The sequence below is a fragment of the Rattus norvegicus genome, chromosome 3 (assembly GCF_036323735.1).
Source record: "Rattus norvegicus strain BN/NHsdMcwi chromosome 3, GRCr8, whole genome shotgun sequence".
In the NCBI taxonomy this organism is placed as follows: domain Eukaryota; kingdom Metazoa; phylum Chordata; class Mammalia; order Rodentia; family Muridae; genus Rattus; species Rattus norvegicus.
Window position 1 is genome coordinate 178,603,254 of NC_086021.1, and position 14,349 is coordinate 178,617,602.

Below are 14,349 nucleotides of genomic sequence, written 5' to 3' on the forward strand. Positions count from 1 at the left end.
TTGACTGCATTTGGTCATCTGCTACAACTTAAAACTAGGATAATTCCCAAGGGACCATGTGTGAAAGGCTTGGCCAGGGCCATCAGCCTCTGGTGTCTGTATGAGACAGGGCTCAGCAGAATGTAGATAGACAATTAGGGGTGTGCCCTTGAAAGGGGTAGTGGGACCTGACTCCGCCTCTTTTCCTTTTTACTTTCTTGTACTCATGAGTGGCTAATTAACCAGGTTCCTTAAAGTAACAGAACCATAGAATGAACATATACTGAAAATACGTTTATTAGACTGGCTGACAGGATACCGCCCAGGTAGGCCAACAATGGTTGTGCCACAACAGAAAAGAAAAACTATCCAGTACTTGCTCAGTGCACAGGTCTGGTGTCTCAGCTTTCCACATCTTATTCTAGAGCCCAGGAGGGTTCCTGAAGAGCTGCTGGCCTTCATTCTACCCTGAAATCCTGAAGAAATTGGATCTAGTATTGGCTGCAGCAACGGAATAAACAGACTGGCTAGCAAGAGCGAGAAGAAGCAGATGAAAAGCAAACTTTTCTTCTCCCATTGTCCTTCGACGTGGGCTGCCAGCAGAGGGTATGAGCTGGATTTGGGATGGGTCTTTTGCTTCAGATAATCTGATTTAAGAGCATCCTTCACAGCTGTGCCCAGAGTCTTGGTCTCGAGCGGGTTCCAGAGGCAGTTAATCTGACACTCGAGAGTGGCTCTCACAGCAGTGGACTCCTCTATGACTCCCCAGACGACATGGCCAGCTGACCACAGGGGAGAACTCTGAGATCGCAAGTGAAGATGACCTGACCTTTCCCCAGGAAAGTTAATGGCATCAAGTTCAGCAGGCAAAAACGAAATAACCAGAGCTGAGCCTGCCCTCAACAAATGAGGCCTTGATGCCAAGAGTACACATGGGATGAAGATTTGGACTTCCGTACATGGCTTCGTTCTCACCAACCACATGAAGTATAATCCACCTATTCATTGAGTGATATGATAAGGTCATTAGTGAGACTAAAGGTGATTTTTGCAAAACTCATCGCTTTGATCATCTACCTTTCTACACATTTAGGGAATAAATTAATCTGTACTCATGTCTGGGATTTATATTTAGAGAACGGATTTACACCTACGAAGGAATTTGAAGTGGCTGTTAAAGACATGCGACAATTGAATCTCGAAGTAATGGAGGCCAGGGGTCATTTTGTCCAGCCCTCTGCCTCCAAGGAGTGCCATTTGTCTTTGATTGCTCAAGACTGGAGAACTGTACTCATTAATCTGAAAATACACATATTATATTTCCGTCGCTGTGAACCCTGGAAGAAAAAAAAAAAAGAGCGTGTTCACCTAAATTTGCACTTAACCAAGTCAAAGACGTTAGAGAAATATGTGACAACATTTGATGAACTTCGGGGAGGCTGCGGTGAGCTCCCCTTTTCCCCGCGGATATTCTACTCATTTTTCAATTTAGGCATTCAAGTTATCTGCGCACTTAAGAAATCTGGCTTAGAAGTCTTAAAGGCAGCTGAGCTTTCTGAACACCCCCTCCCCCACCACCAAGGTAGCGGGACCTGTTAAAAGCTGCCTCAAAGTGTAAAAGAACTACCTTGAGATCATCCGAGTCACTCATTTGCACCATTGTCTTCTTTGATCGCACAACGTCGCGCGGTGTTGAGGGAAGAAAGGTACTGTTTCATTGTTCAGACTTTCTTCCTTGAGTTTCGTTCATTGATTATAATTATGATGTGCGAAGTGATGAGTCCGTACCGAACAGCCAGGCAGGAAGCTGATTTATTGCTTGGGAAGCTTTACGCCGAGAAGACGGCGCCGACAACAGGTTGCTGAGTGTCAGGATGCAGTCGAGGAGATGCTCAGGGGGTGCGGGCCTTTTGCTTTGCCATGTGGGCTGCCCCCTGAGTGACGGGGTTGGTCGAGGCGTGCTGACTCTCGCGGGTACATGTGAAAGGCTCCGCGCTTACACTTGCTCTTTTGGCTCAAGCACCAAGGGTGACTTTTAGAATTTGTGAACTGTGAGAGGGCTGAATCGAGGTCTGGGGAGCCATGATGGAGGTCAGTGATGAAGACGCTAAATCTACCCACCATCCCAATTCCATTAAATACAGTGGCGTGATCGTTTGTTTTATCTTGGGAAGTGTCGTCTGCCGGGCGCCTGTACGGACAGTGGGAGACAGCCCAGCCAATAGAATTTCTTTATTTTTTTTCTTGCCAAAACTTCCTGGCTTTTAGTTCGTGGGTGGATGTCCGTATTCTAATCACAGAATGTGACAGGGAATTCTGGGTGGGGTGGGAAGCCTTTGCAGGGACCAGAAAGAGTGCAGGTCTCCGACTCAGATGCAACCTTTGTACGTCATCAAAGCTTGTCTGATAATATTTCCCACCAGCCTCCTCTACGTGAATCTGAAAAGAATACAAAGAACTCCCATTCATTGGCTGTAGGGATGGCTCAGAGGAGTCCCTGATGCTCTTCAGAGGATCTGAGTTCGGTTCCCAGTAGCAACACCAAGTGGTTTAACACTGCCTCTAACTAACCCAGGGGACTGATGCCATCTTATGACCTCCATAGGCGCCTGCCCTAAGATACACATAGCCCCACAGAGACACACACAAACACACAATTTAAAAAGTGAAATAGACCCCTTCTTTTGGTCGAGCATTTTTCTATTTTTGTGTTTTCATGGGATTCCTATAGTATCAACACAGGTGTCTCTGTGTCTCTCTGAGGCTCCTGTGTGTTTTCCACTGTTTGTTTATTTTGTCTTATTCTGGTTTTGATTTCTCTTATTTTATTATTATTCTTTAGATGCCCTTCTGTTTTCTTATAAGAGACAGAAAGGGTGTGGATTCTGATGGGAGGGGAGGTGGGGGAAGATCTCAGAGGAGTTAGGGGAGGGGAACTGTAATCAGAATACATCGTATGAAAAAAATCTATTTCTAATAAAGAAAACTAGAGAAAAAGACCTTCATCCGTGTCATTTGGCAACAAGGCAAAAACACAGACGTTTGGATTCATCATCCAGTAGACTTGCCCTTGGGTGGTGGCCTGTGACCCCAGTGGGGAGTGTTCGCTGAACTTGTCGGTTCTTCCCCCGTATTCCGTCCCTACTAACGTCCATCTCATAACATGTTAATCATGAAGTCTTATTCCAAAACACACCACAGAAGAGAACACTCTTCTCTCCATGCCCATGGCTGCGGCTAGCACTTACCTTCAGAGGATGGCAGCCACCCTTCCCTTCTGGTAATCTACATGAGGCACAGAATGGTGAAAACAATGATGTCTTCCTGCCTCTTATCCAAATCAAAGGTAGACCAGGCCAGTCCTGGCTTTAGCACACCCCTACCATCTTTCTTTTTCAATTACAGTAAAATCCAAAGCCCTGTCTGTGACATCCAAGCCCCCCACCCCAATGTCCAGTTCCTGTCCCTCATTCTCTAAGCTCTTCCTGCTTTGAAGAATTTACATGTGTAGACACTTTGACTGACCTGTCTTTCCAGCGCTTCTCCACACTTGCTTTGAGCCTCTTCGGAGACCCATTTTCCGTTCTATCAATACAAAATCCCTCTCCTCCTAGACTCCCATCCCATGCATCTGACCACATTCCCAGACCTCAGCCATTGAAAGCCTGGATCTCCTGTTGTCCTGCTAATCTTCCCTTCTCCCAGGGCTGGGGTGAGGCCTGTTATATGGGAGGATCTCTAACAAGAAGTAAATGTGTATCTAGTAACTGCCATCCTGGGTCTATCTGGAGCACGGTGGTCTAGTTATGGGTAGGAGAAAGTGTCTCTTTGGAAGACTTATATATGAGATGGCCTGTCCTCAGTGGATGGGGCTGTTTTAGAAGGTTTTACAATGTTTAGGAAGTGGGATACAGCTGGAGAGAGTAGTCGTTAGAAGTGAGGAGGATACTTGACAGTCTTCCAACCCTGTCTCTTCTTGCTCTCTACCTTTGAAGAACTTCCTCCTCTTGCCACATACTCCTGCTACTTGCTCCTCACCACCTGCCCTTGCCATTTGCCCCACCACCTGCCCCACTACCTGTCCCTGCCACCTGCCCCACCACCTGCCCTGCCACCTGCCCCTGCCACCTCCCCCAGTCATCATGGATTTCTACCTCTGTATCAGTGGAGCCAGGGACTCATTCTGAAAATTTTACAAGTGTGAGTGGAAAGTAACTCATTGTCTCTTTCTGCCGTTTCCCTCCAGGGCTGATCATAACGATTAATAATGTAAATATTGTCAAAGTATTACAGGAATGTTCAACACTTGAATCTGATTCTAGACCCTGTCATTTTTTTGTTTAAACTTTCTGGCATAGATGACAAGGAGCCACCAATTCTGCTCACATCTCTTTTTAGGAGGCAGAGTCTAGTGTTCATCCAAATTAACTCTGGGCTTTGCCGTGGTGCTTCCTTTGCCTAATGGACTAGCACTGTCCACCGTGGCCAGTCGTGCAGACTGCACTCGGTACAGTCCATGATGTCACCCCCTCTGGGATTCCATCCTGGGACCGTGATGCTGTAAAGAAGCCAATGTGGCTGAACCTGGAGAACCAGACATGGGCAGACAGATGAACAAAGCCAAGCTGAGCCCTGCAGCACACCTGCTCATCTGATGCAGCTGGATGGAGGAACCTGAAGTAAAGCCACAGAGAAACACTAAGAGCGTACCACTGGATCTTGGAACTGTTACACTGTCACTCAGCTTAGGGATGGTGCATGGGAGACTACATGAGATCCACTTAGCACGAGGAACATCTTTAGTCCACACAAGCTATTCTTCAAGTCTCTGAAACTGACTGGTAACATTTTCTTAAGAATCTGAGTGTTCTTTCTGCTCTCATGTGCCCAGGTAATCTAATGTCATTTGCATACCATATCTGGGGTTGATCCAGTCAGATGCAGAAGAAGGGAGACTCTGGGACAATTAAATTTGTTTAATGATTCCTTCTTGAGGTAAGTAAAGTGGAAAGGCACAGTGAGAAAGAGGTTTAAATACAGGTCATGGCAGGCGTCATGGCAGGTGTCAAGGTAGGTGTCAAGGCAGGTGTCATGGCAGGTGTCATGGCAGGTGTCAAGGTAGGTGTCATGGCAGGTGTCATGACAGGTGTCATGGCAGGTGTCATGGCTGGTGTCATGGCAGGTATCAAGGCAAGTGTCATAGCAGGTGTTAAAGCAGGTGTCAAGGCAGGTGTTAAGGCAGGTGTCATGGCAGGTGTCAGGGCAGGTGTCATGGTAGGTGTCATGGCAGGTGTCAAGGTAGGTGTCAAGGCAGGTGTCATGGCAGGTGTCAAGGCAGGTGTCATGGCAGGTGTCAAGGCAGGTGTCATGGCAGGTGTCAAGGAAGGTGTCATGGCAGGTGTCAAGGCAGGTGTCAAGGCAGATGTCATGGCAGTTGTCAAGGCAGGTGTCAAGGCAGGTGTCATGGCATGTGTCATGACAGGTGTCATGGCAGTTATTATGACAGCTGTCATAGTATGTACCTTTAATCCCAGCTGAGGCAGGGATATCTGTGCTAGTTCTAGGCCAGTCAAGGCTACATAATGAGTCCCATCTCAAAACAAAAATACAAATCAAATACTTCGATGACTTCCGATTAAGTACTCATGCAAAGTCTGCAGCCACGCCAGCTGACTGCACGCATCCCCTTAATGATTGACATTGTCTCAACAAGTCTTGCACTGAAATGTTCTCACCTGAGAGGAAAGGGCTGCAGGTGTGTGTGTGTGTGTGTGTGTGTGTGTGTGTGCGCGCGCGCGTGCACGCATGCGTGATTAAGTGTCTAGAACTTCAAATCACGGAGGATTCTGTAGAGATGCAATAGTATTTCTAGTGCAGTGGAGGAGTTGATGCTTAAACAGCAGACATTTAGATGATGGGGGCTCTTTAGAGAACACTAGAGCTCACAAGGTAATTTGAAGTTTCCATTAGTTCTTTGTACATTATCTCCTAGCTAGGATGTGAGTGGAGAGATGGTCTAGGCTGACACTGTGTCTACTCAGATAGCCCCTATCCTAAAACTGGTCCACTGAGAGGACAGATAACCAATACAGAGAGGGACTGCTTCAGGGTCAGTGACCGTGGCATCGATTTCCAATAAAATGGAACCCCAAAGATAGGAAGTTCAGGCCAGATTGCCAAGAGGGTCTTGGAGTCTTTCAAGGAGGGATCAAGCACTCAGGCTCTTAATGACCTATGGTATGGATTCAGAATTCACTTTGAACTTGGGAGTGTTCGGCACATCCTGTGCTTCAGCCACACAACAGCTTGGTGAGCAACCGTTGTGATCCCATGATCAGATGAAGAGAGCCAGGCCTGCAAAAGCTACATTTCCTGCTTGATGCACACTGTCAGTTTTTGGCACTCTTCGGTTGTAAGACACTGGTGATCTGAATCCAGCCTTGCGGAGAAGTCTTGCACTGAAATGTTCTCACCTGAGAGGAAAGGGCTGCAGGTGTGTGTGTGTGTGTGTGTGTGTGTGTGTGTGCGCGCGCGCGTGCACGCATGCGTGATTAAGTGTCTAGAACTTCAAATCACGGAGGATTCTGTAGAGATGCAATAGTATTTCTAGTGCAGTGGAGGAGTTGATGCTTAAACAGCAGACATTTAGATGATGGGGACTCTGAGAATGTGGGGTGCCTGGCACTGGACACTTGTTCTCATTGTTCTTTCACCCCTAGCTTCCGTTCATCTTGAAATAACAATAGGTTTGCTCTCTTAAGAACCACAATCTTCTTTCTTAGAGCCATTGGCCTGGCCAATAAGAGCCTTCAACCTTCTAAGATATGGTGATGAGTTCAAAGGCAGGTGTCTTGTTCTGTTTTTTTGCAGTTGCGAGAAGAAAAGAAACTCGCGGTGTGATTGGAGAGCAGAGACGCACAGGTCTAAATTGAAACCACCCATGTCTACCAAGGTCTTCTCGGGATGGAATCTGCAAATAATTTCCAAGGCTCGCTATTGGCTGGGACGGTCAGACAAAGCATCACCGGACCTTTCCTTCCCAGCTGCCCACGGGGCTGCAACTCACACAAGGACGTGGCTTTACCTCGTTGCTTTCTGCCACCCGTATGATCTACTTTCTCCTGTGAGCTGTAATAAACCTATCTTTCAATCAAAGAATGCCGCGACTATGCCTAAATCATCACCCTTGAAAACAAAGGGAAAAATTGGGGAGAAAACCCCTCCCTCTTCCTCACTAAGGCTTGTTGGAGAAGTCAGAAACTTCCATTCTTCTTCCGCAACCCCATTGGATGGAGCCTAGTTACATGGTTACACCAAGGCCCAAGGAACCCTGGGAGGTGTAGTCCTTAATTAATGACCCTGTGCTAAAAAAATATTGACTAGTGCTGTTGAGGAAGGGGAGATATCCTGCTGAATCTGTGATCCCATATGTGGAGGAAGCTACTGCACGTTCCCATTCGTTTGCTCCCAAACTCCTCTTGGTTTTGGGTTTCCACGGTTCCTTGGGCAGCCAAATGGGTGCTCTTCCACCTGGCCTGTGCTGCAATTCCGCTCAGCAACGGGCATTTCAAACGCAGAGCCAGGGTTTCCAGAGCTTCCAGAGCGGGTTGAGGCAGAACTCTAGTGTGATCACGCACACTCGGGTCCAAAGTCCTTCCAGAGCAGAAGGCTACCTCTCTGCAACTCAGGGGCCAACTCCCGCTCTGTGTTCGCTTCTGCCTTGTTTCATAATTTTATTTTTTTTTTAAAAAGGAAACTCTTTTCCTCTCATGCAGGAAAATCTAATTATGCAGTGACAGCAGTTGGCTGACTTGGGCACAACACAACATGTCAATTTTCAGTTGCTTACACGGGCTCGCAGAAACTGTTAGGGATTGTTTTGAAATCTGGCATACACTTCAGTCATGTTAATGCCTACAACTGTGCCAAACTTGATGAAGTTTGGCTCCTTCATACTCCAGGGAAGGTGGGGGATTGGGAAAGGCAAGCCTTTTTTTTTTCCTGGCAGTGACATCATCTCCCCCTCCCCCATCATGAACAGTGTCCTCAAAAGCCGAGAAAATAACTTTGTATTCACAAGACTGTGTGACAAAATGACTTCAAGAGACCAGAGCCACACTGCAAAACGACTGAGGAAATACAGATGGCTTCATGCTTCCCCCCCCTCCTTCTAACAGATTTGTGCCAGATGTGTGAATATTGATAATTTCTCTGGGGCTCATCTCAAGGCACAATATAGATTTCTGTTTGATGGGGGGGGGGGATGAGAGACGGCATATCTGTCCCAGAGATGGTATTTACAGGAAATGTTTGCCTCTCCTCTCAAATCTGTCAAAGTAAAGCCAGAAAACCCCAAATTTCCAAACGAGCCTCTGATTCACCCTTTGTTCTGGACCTAGGTTTTATCTCTCCAGTAATTGACAGGCTGGAAAATTCATCAGGAAGGCACGTGGTCCGACTCTTAAAATGGCTCCTCCCCAGTGACAGAAGGGACCCGGCCATCAACTTGGAGAAGGAAGGACAGAGGCTCTCAGGAAGGCATCTCAGAGGTGTGTCCGAAGTATTCTCCATACACATTTCATAATAAAAGATTTTATTTAAAATGAACATTTCTGGCTTCAAGGGAATGCATCGAACAGCAAACCTACTATTTCCAAAGGATTTCTTCCCCTTCCCTCCTTTCCTCCTCCTTCTCCTCTCCCTCCTCCTTCCCCTCTCTCTCCATCTCTCTCCCTCGTTCTTTGAGACAGGGTCTCACATACCTCAAGCCCATCCCCGCTCCCTAAGCAGCCGAGAAGAGCTGCTCCTCTCCGGTCTTTTGTCTCACTCTCCCTGGTTCTTCTCTACCGGGTCTGCACCCATTTTTAACACGTGATTTCTGGAAACTAGGAAATCTCAGTGAAGTTCAGTTCCTTAATTCAACTTTCATGTTTTTCAACATCAGAGGGAATCGTTGAAAAGAGTTAAAAAGAAACAGGAAGACTTAACATTTCTTGAGCGGTTCAGCTTTGATCAAATAATTATGTTTGAAGTCAACTTTAAAACCAGTATAAAATGTTTATACCTGGCTTCCTGTGTGAAATGTTTCAAGTGGCTCTAAATAGAGGGAGACATACTATGCTGGAGGAAATAAAGTAGAGAGGAAAGAGGGGTGAGTGGGAAAAATGTACAACCTGGATTAAAAAAAAAAGTGATGGATGGGTTTGGAGGTGTTTCTCGGTGGGGAGAACTTGCTTAGCATACAGGAAGCCCTGGGTTTGAGCTTCAGTGTGGCATCAACTAATAACAGTGGTGACACTTGTGATCTCAGCACTGGGAGGTGGAGGCCTGAGGATCAGAAGTTCAAAGTCTTTCTTGGATACATAGTGAGTTTCAAACCGGCTTGGGCTACATGAGGCCTTGTTTGAAAAATGAAAGGCAAGAAAAGGAAAGGAAAGGAAAGGAAAGGAAAGGAAAGGAAAGGAAAGGGAAGGAAAGGAAAGAAAAGGAAAGGAAAGGAAAGGAAAGGAAAGGAAAGGAGGAAAGGAGGCCTGCTTCTGCTCAGGACTTTGGGCATGCCTGTTTGTTATAGTTGAAAGGTAAACTTGTTTTTGAGTTTTGTGGCAGCCATTATAAAAATGGAGACACATTCCATTATGTCAGAAAAAAGAGCACCAGCCTCTATGGGAGATACCGTTTATTCCTAACTTTAGAGTGTAATTTTGATTTTAGGTAAAGGTGGTGTTGTCCCCTGAAAGCATCTGGGAATGGCTGGAGATGTGTCTGGTGGTGGAAAATGATGAGAATGGACAGGTTATTGGTGTTGTCGAGAGGTCCGGCATGTGGTTCAGCAGGCCAATGAGCATGAGATGGACCCTCACCATCATTAATGTAATGTAATATAATGTCATTTACATTACAACATGTAAACGTCTGGTCCAAATGTCAGTCAGGGTTCTCCAACCTGCGTTTCATATGGCAGTTCTGTTGCAGCCCAGACTTTTCCCACAGTATAAGGCCCCACAGTGAAGTGAGTTCATTCATGTTCTCATGCCTCCACATATCCACTGTATTAACCTCTCAAGTCTCAGCTCCCTGGTGACAATTATGTAAATCCTATGGGATTAGCAGGCACAGTGTTGGATGAACATGTTGCATCGTTCTTAGCACAAACTAAAAGTTAAGATCCTTCTGCAGGGAAGAGAGGTATCATTTCCCAGAGATGGTGTGCTTGTATTTCGAGGGGGCTGTAGGGTGTGGCTGCATTGTAAGATTTTTTAACCTGTGGTAAAGATGTAAGAAAATCCAGAAAAGAGATAGATAAATGGATGGGTAAATAGATAGATGGATGGATGGGAAAGTGGATAGTGGATGGATGGATGGGTGGATGAATGGGTGGATGGATGGATGGATGATGGATGGATGTGTGGGTGGATGGATGATGGATGGATGTGTGGGTGGATGGATGATGGATGGATAAGTAGATATATGGATGGGCAGGTGGGTGGATGGATGAATAGATGGATGGGTGGGTAGATGGATAGATAGATGGATGGGCATGACAGATGGATAAATGGGTGGGTAGATAGATTGATGGATGGGTGGGTAGGTAGATAGATGATAGATACATACACATATAATATATACACACATACATACATAATACATACACACACATACATACACACACGTACATAATACATACACATACATACATACATACATACATACATACATACATGCTATGTACATACATTATAAATAGATGATGGACAGACAAACTGTCAGACTGACCTTCCATTAGTAGCAGCAATGTGGCAGCTTGGAGCGAGGCTCTTAAAGAGGGTGTCAGAGCGCTTCACATGCAGAAGTTGGATGAGCCCCGTGCCGTGTTCTCCAGCTGTCAGAGAAGCAGATGACAGACAGACGCCTGGAATACTTACCGCCTGATGCCTTGTCAGTGGTCCAGGTGTTTCTACGGTCTCTGAGAGATTTGCTGTCTAATGAGCAGCACAGAGCCGTGCCGTCCTCCGTCTTTGGGAAAGATGTTTAGTGCATGGTCACAGCCAGCACTAAACATTTAAAGGGGTGCTCTAAGGCAACGAAAAGCAAGCAAGCAGACAGAGCAGGGGTCCCGAGGACTTAGGAGAGAGAGTGTTCGGCTGTAACCTCGTTGTGGATGGCTCTCTGCTCGGAGTGTTGTAACGTGCTGAGATCGGTATGTGATATCACGGCTTAACTGGGTAGATGTGCAAGTTTAGACGTGCAAAGCAGGCAGGTGATGCTTGCACAGTCGGTGCACAACCTGGCTTTTACTCTAGAGAGCAGTGCAGCATCCCAGAGCTGCCCCAGGGCTCCACCAGTCCACATTCAGCTGCCTTGGTTTTCAATGAGCAAATGAGAGAAGAGAGAGGAGGCGCGTGGCCTTCACAAAACCTCTCCCTGGACGTGATTGTGTTGTGTATGCTTCGATGTCACTGGTCAGTGGTGTCTCCTGGCTTTTCCCAGATGCGAGGCTAGGGAAGTGAGCTCTACCGGCCGGGAGCTGCTTCGTGCAAACACTGGCATGGCCTTGCTAAACACCTTCTGCAGAAAGCACTACCATTCTGAAAGCAGAGATAAAATATCCATGCCTCGAGACTGTCTGCAAGATCTAGCTTAGACCCCTTTCTCTTCAGCAGTAGGAAAAATGGAAGAAAAAAAAAATGGGGGAAAAGACAGAGAAGCGACAGGCCTGATAGACTGGTAACACTCTAAAAAGGCCATTATTCAAATATTTATGGATCCGTGTAGCTAATGGATTCAAATTTACAATGCTGCAGTTGTCAACAAGATAATTTTGCAAAAAAAAAAAAAAAAAAAAATCCCATTAAAGCCCGAGCAGTTCGGTCCCGTCTAACCCCGGGGCCTCTCTTCTCCCCGTAAATGCACAGCTGTTCTCGGTGAAAATGGAACACCCACTCTCGGGGCACTCTGTGGAGAGCCATGCAGCGTGGCACGCCGGGCCCTAAGCTGTGCTTCCGGGAGAGGAATTTGGCTCGTGGTGAGCTGCCCAGGATGAGCTAGGGGCATCTGTTTTATCCAAAGGCGTCCTGGGGATGCTGCAGATACCTCCGAACAAGATGTTATTTTTAATCCAACTTAGGCTTTCAAGATAAGCAGCCAGGTATGGTGACTCACACCACTAACCCCCAGCAACTCAGGATGCTGAAGCAAGAAAAACTGCTCTGCGTGTTCGAACCCAGTCTGGGAGAGTGTGAGGATCAGTTTTGAAGTAAGAAGGCAGCAAAAGAAAACATTGACTCGTAAGTCACTGTGTAGGATGTCTCACGACCCTGAAACTACTTGGGTGCTACCCTCTTAAAAATGGCGGCTGACCGCACCATGCGTGGTGGTCATGAAACCGCCGATAAAATTAAACGATCTCTGTGGAAGAATACTTTGTAGAGTGTAGTAAAGCAAGCAGGGTTGCTAACATTTCATATCTGGCTTAAATTAAATCTGTAGAATCGATGAAATTCAATAAGATGGTTCTTTGTAAACATGTTATTTCGGGGCAAAAAGAAAAAGAAAAAAGGCAATACGCGTCAGAGACTCCGTAGTGCAATATTCTGATGGTTTCCAGAAACAAGGAAAACTATGAAGAACAGCTTGTTTGGAGGATAGACAATAAAACCTGCAAACCTGGATGCTCTGTGTTTCCGGGTCTTTAGAGATGTTCCCCTAGCGTGCTCTGCAGACGGCATCCTTAGAACAAAGGGCGCAGCCCCCTGCGGCACCGTGGACTAAGCTGATGTGGGGAGATACCCTTCTGTAAATACCCGTGAGTGAACCCTGAGGGCTGGACACGTGGCTTAGATTCCGTGTGCCTGGGTGCAGTTTCATATCCTAAATACCTCCCTAAGGCTTGGTGGAAGCTCCCAGGACCTGGGGCTTAGTGGAAACCAGGAAGCTGGGTCACTGCGCTGGGCTCTTGAAGGAGCTACTGCGATCTTCCCTGTCTCTGCTCCACGGCTGCATGGTTTTCTTCTGTCACCCCGTCCCCACCCTTATGTTCTGCGCAACTCAGACCCCAAAACAGTGGGACTGAGCGATGCTTCTAGAACAAATAGTCAAAGTAACACTTGCCCTCTCAGGTCCTCTCTCACAGGTATGGAAATCTTGGTGACCATCAGGTTCCAGATAGATTATTTCTACTCCTTCCATGTTCAGTACTAAACAAACCAAAAACAACAGCAACCCCACCCCAAAAAACAAACAAAAAAACCAACAACGAATTTGCAACACATATTTCCTTCCAGAAGACAAAGGGCAAAGAGAACTCCTAGGTAGCAACGCTGTAGTGAGACGCCTGATGCCTAATTAAGGGATAAATGTCAGGTGTTGTGGGTCTAAAAGAACCTGACGGGATATCTTGCCATCAATGGAATGTTATCTACAAGGAATTTTTATAATTTTATCATTATGTCAAATGATAGGGAAAAACAAAATGTAGCTAAGTTTGAGCAGAGTCGCACCGATGTGAAAGGCTGCAGAGACAGGGTTCGGGAGTGTGTCTGGCTACTTAGGTGGGTTCAGATGCATGACGGCGTTCCCATAGTTCCCCGGTACTGAGTTAGCCTAGAGATGCTGGTAAGCTGTGGCTGTTGAGGGCAGAGCTTGGCTTCAAAGCAGAATGACACAGCAGCGAGCGGCACACGTGACCTCTGCCCTTCCCAGCACAGTTGCATCCGCTTACCAAGAAATTCCCCAAACATACTTCCCAGGCAGCTTTAAGTCAGATATCGCAAGCCCCACAGAAACGAACGGTTCCAAGAATAAGCACCGAGGCTGGGATGGGTGGGAGTCCCATCTTCCTGTGTGTCAACTATGGCCTTGGGGGCTCATTGCTCTCCTGTTCTCTCACTCTAACGCTAAGACCACGTGATCTTCTTATAACGTTCACCTGAGGGATGGACCAGGGTGGACTGGAGGCACGTGTCCAGTCTACGCATCTGCGCAGCCTCAGCACGTGATCACGCTGGGGAGTGGATTGGTGATGGGAAGAAGACATATCCACCTCACCTGATGAACTTAGGCAAGCATCTGAGGACTGCCAACCAAACATGGAAAAGCTCACCTGTACAGGTCACCCTGGTCTCGCCTTTAGTGTAACTGATTCCAGGAAGATAATTGAATGGATCAAGCTGAAATACATAAAATTAAGGTTTGAGGGGGATGGAGTTTTTCCTCTCTTTCCTTTTTATTTTGTTTTACATTTACATTATATTTTGGGATTTAACTAAGTACAAAATGTTTGTACTTCCGTTTTGGTTTTTAGGGAAGCCTTTTTCCCACTTTGGTTATGGGAACGTCATGCTCTTCATAAGAGGAGCAGGGCTCTCTGTGTTG

General features: G+C 46.6%; 1 long non-coding RNA gene across 1 annotated transcript; it reads right to left on the bottom strand.

Moving 5' to 3' along the window:
• Positions 1-258: 258 nt before the first annotated feature.
• Positions 259-13,927, bottom strand: LOC102555336 (uncharacterized). The gene is made up of 4 exons (XR_352872.5): positions 13,697-13,927; positions 10,753-10,858; positions 1,607-2,418; positions 259-1,316 (listed from the first exon to the last, which is right to left on the bottom strand). It is a non-coding gene; the product is annotated as an uncharacterized LOC102555336 (long non-coding RNA).
• Between the last annotated feature and the right edge of the window lie 422 nt (positions 13,928-14,349).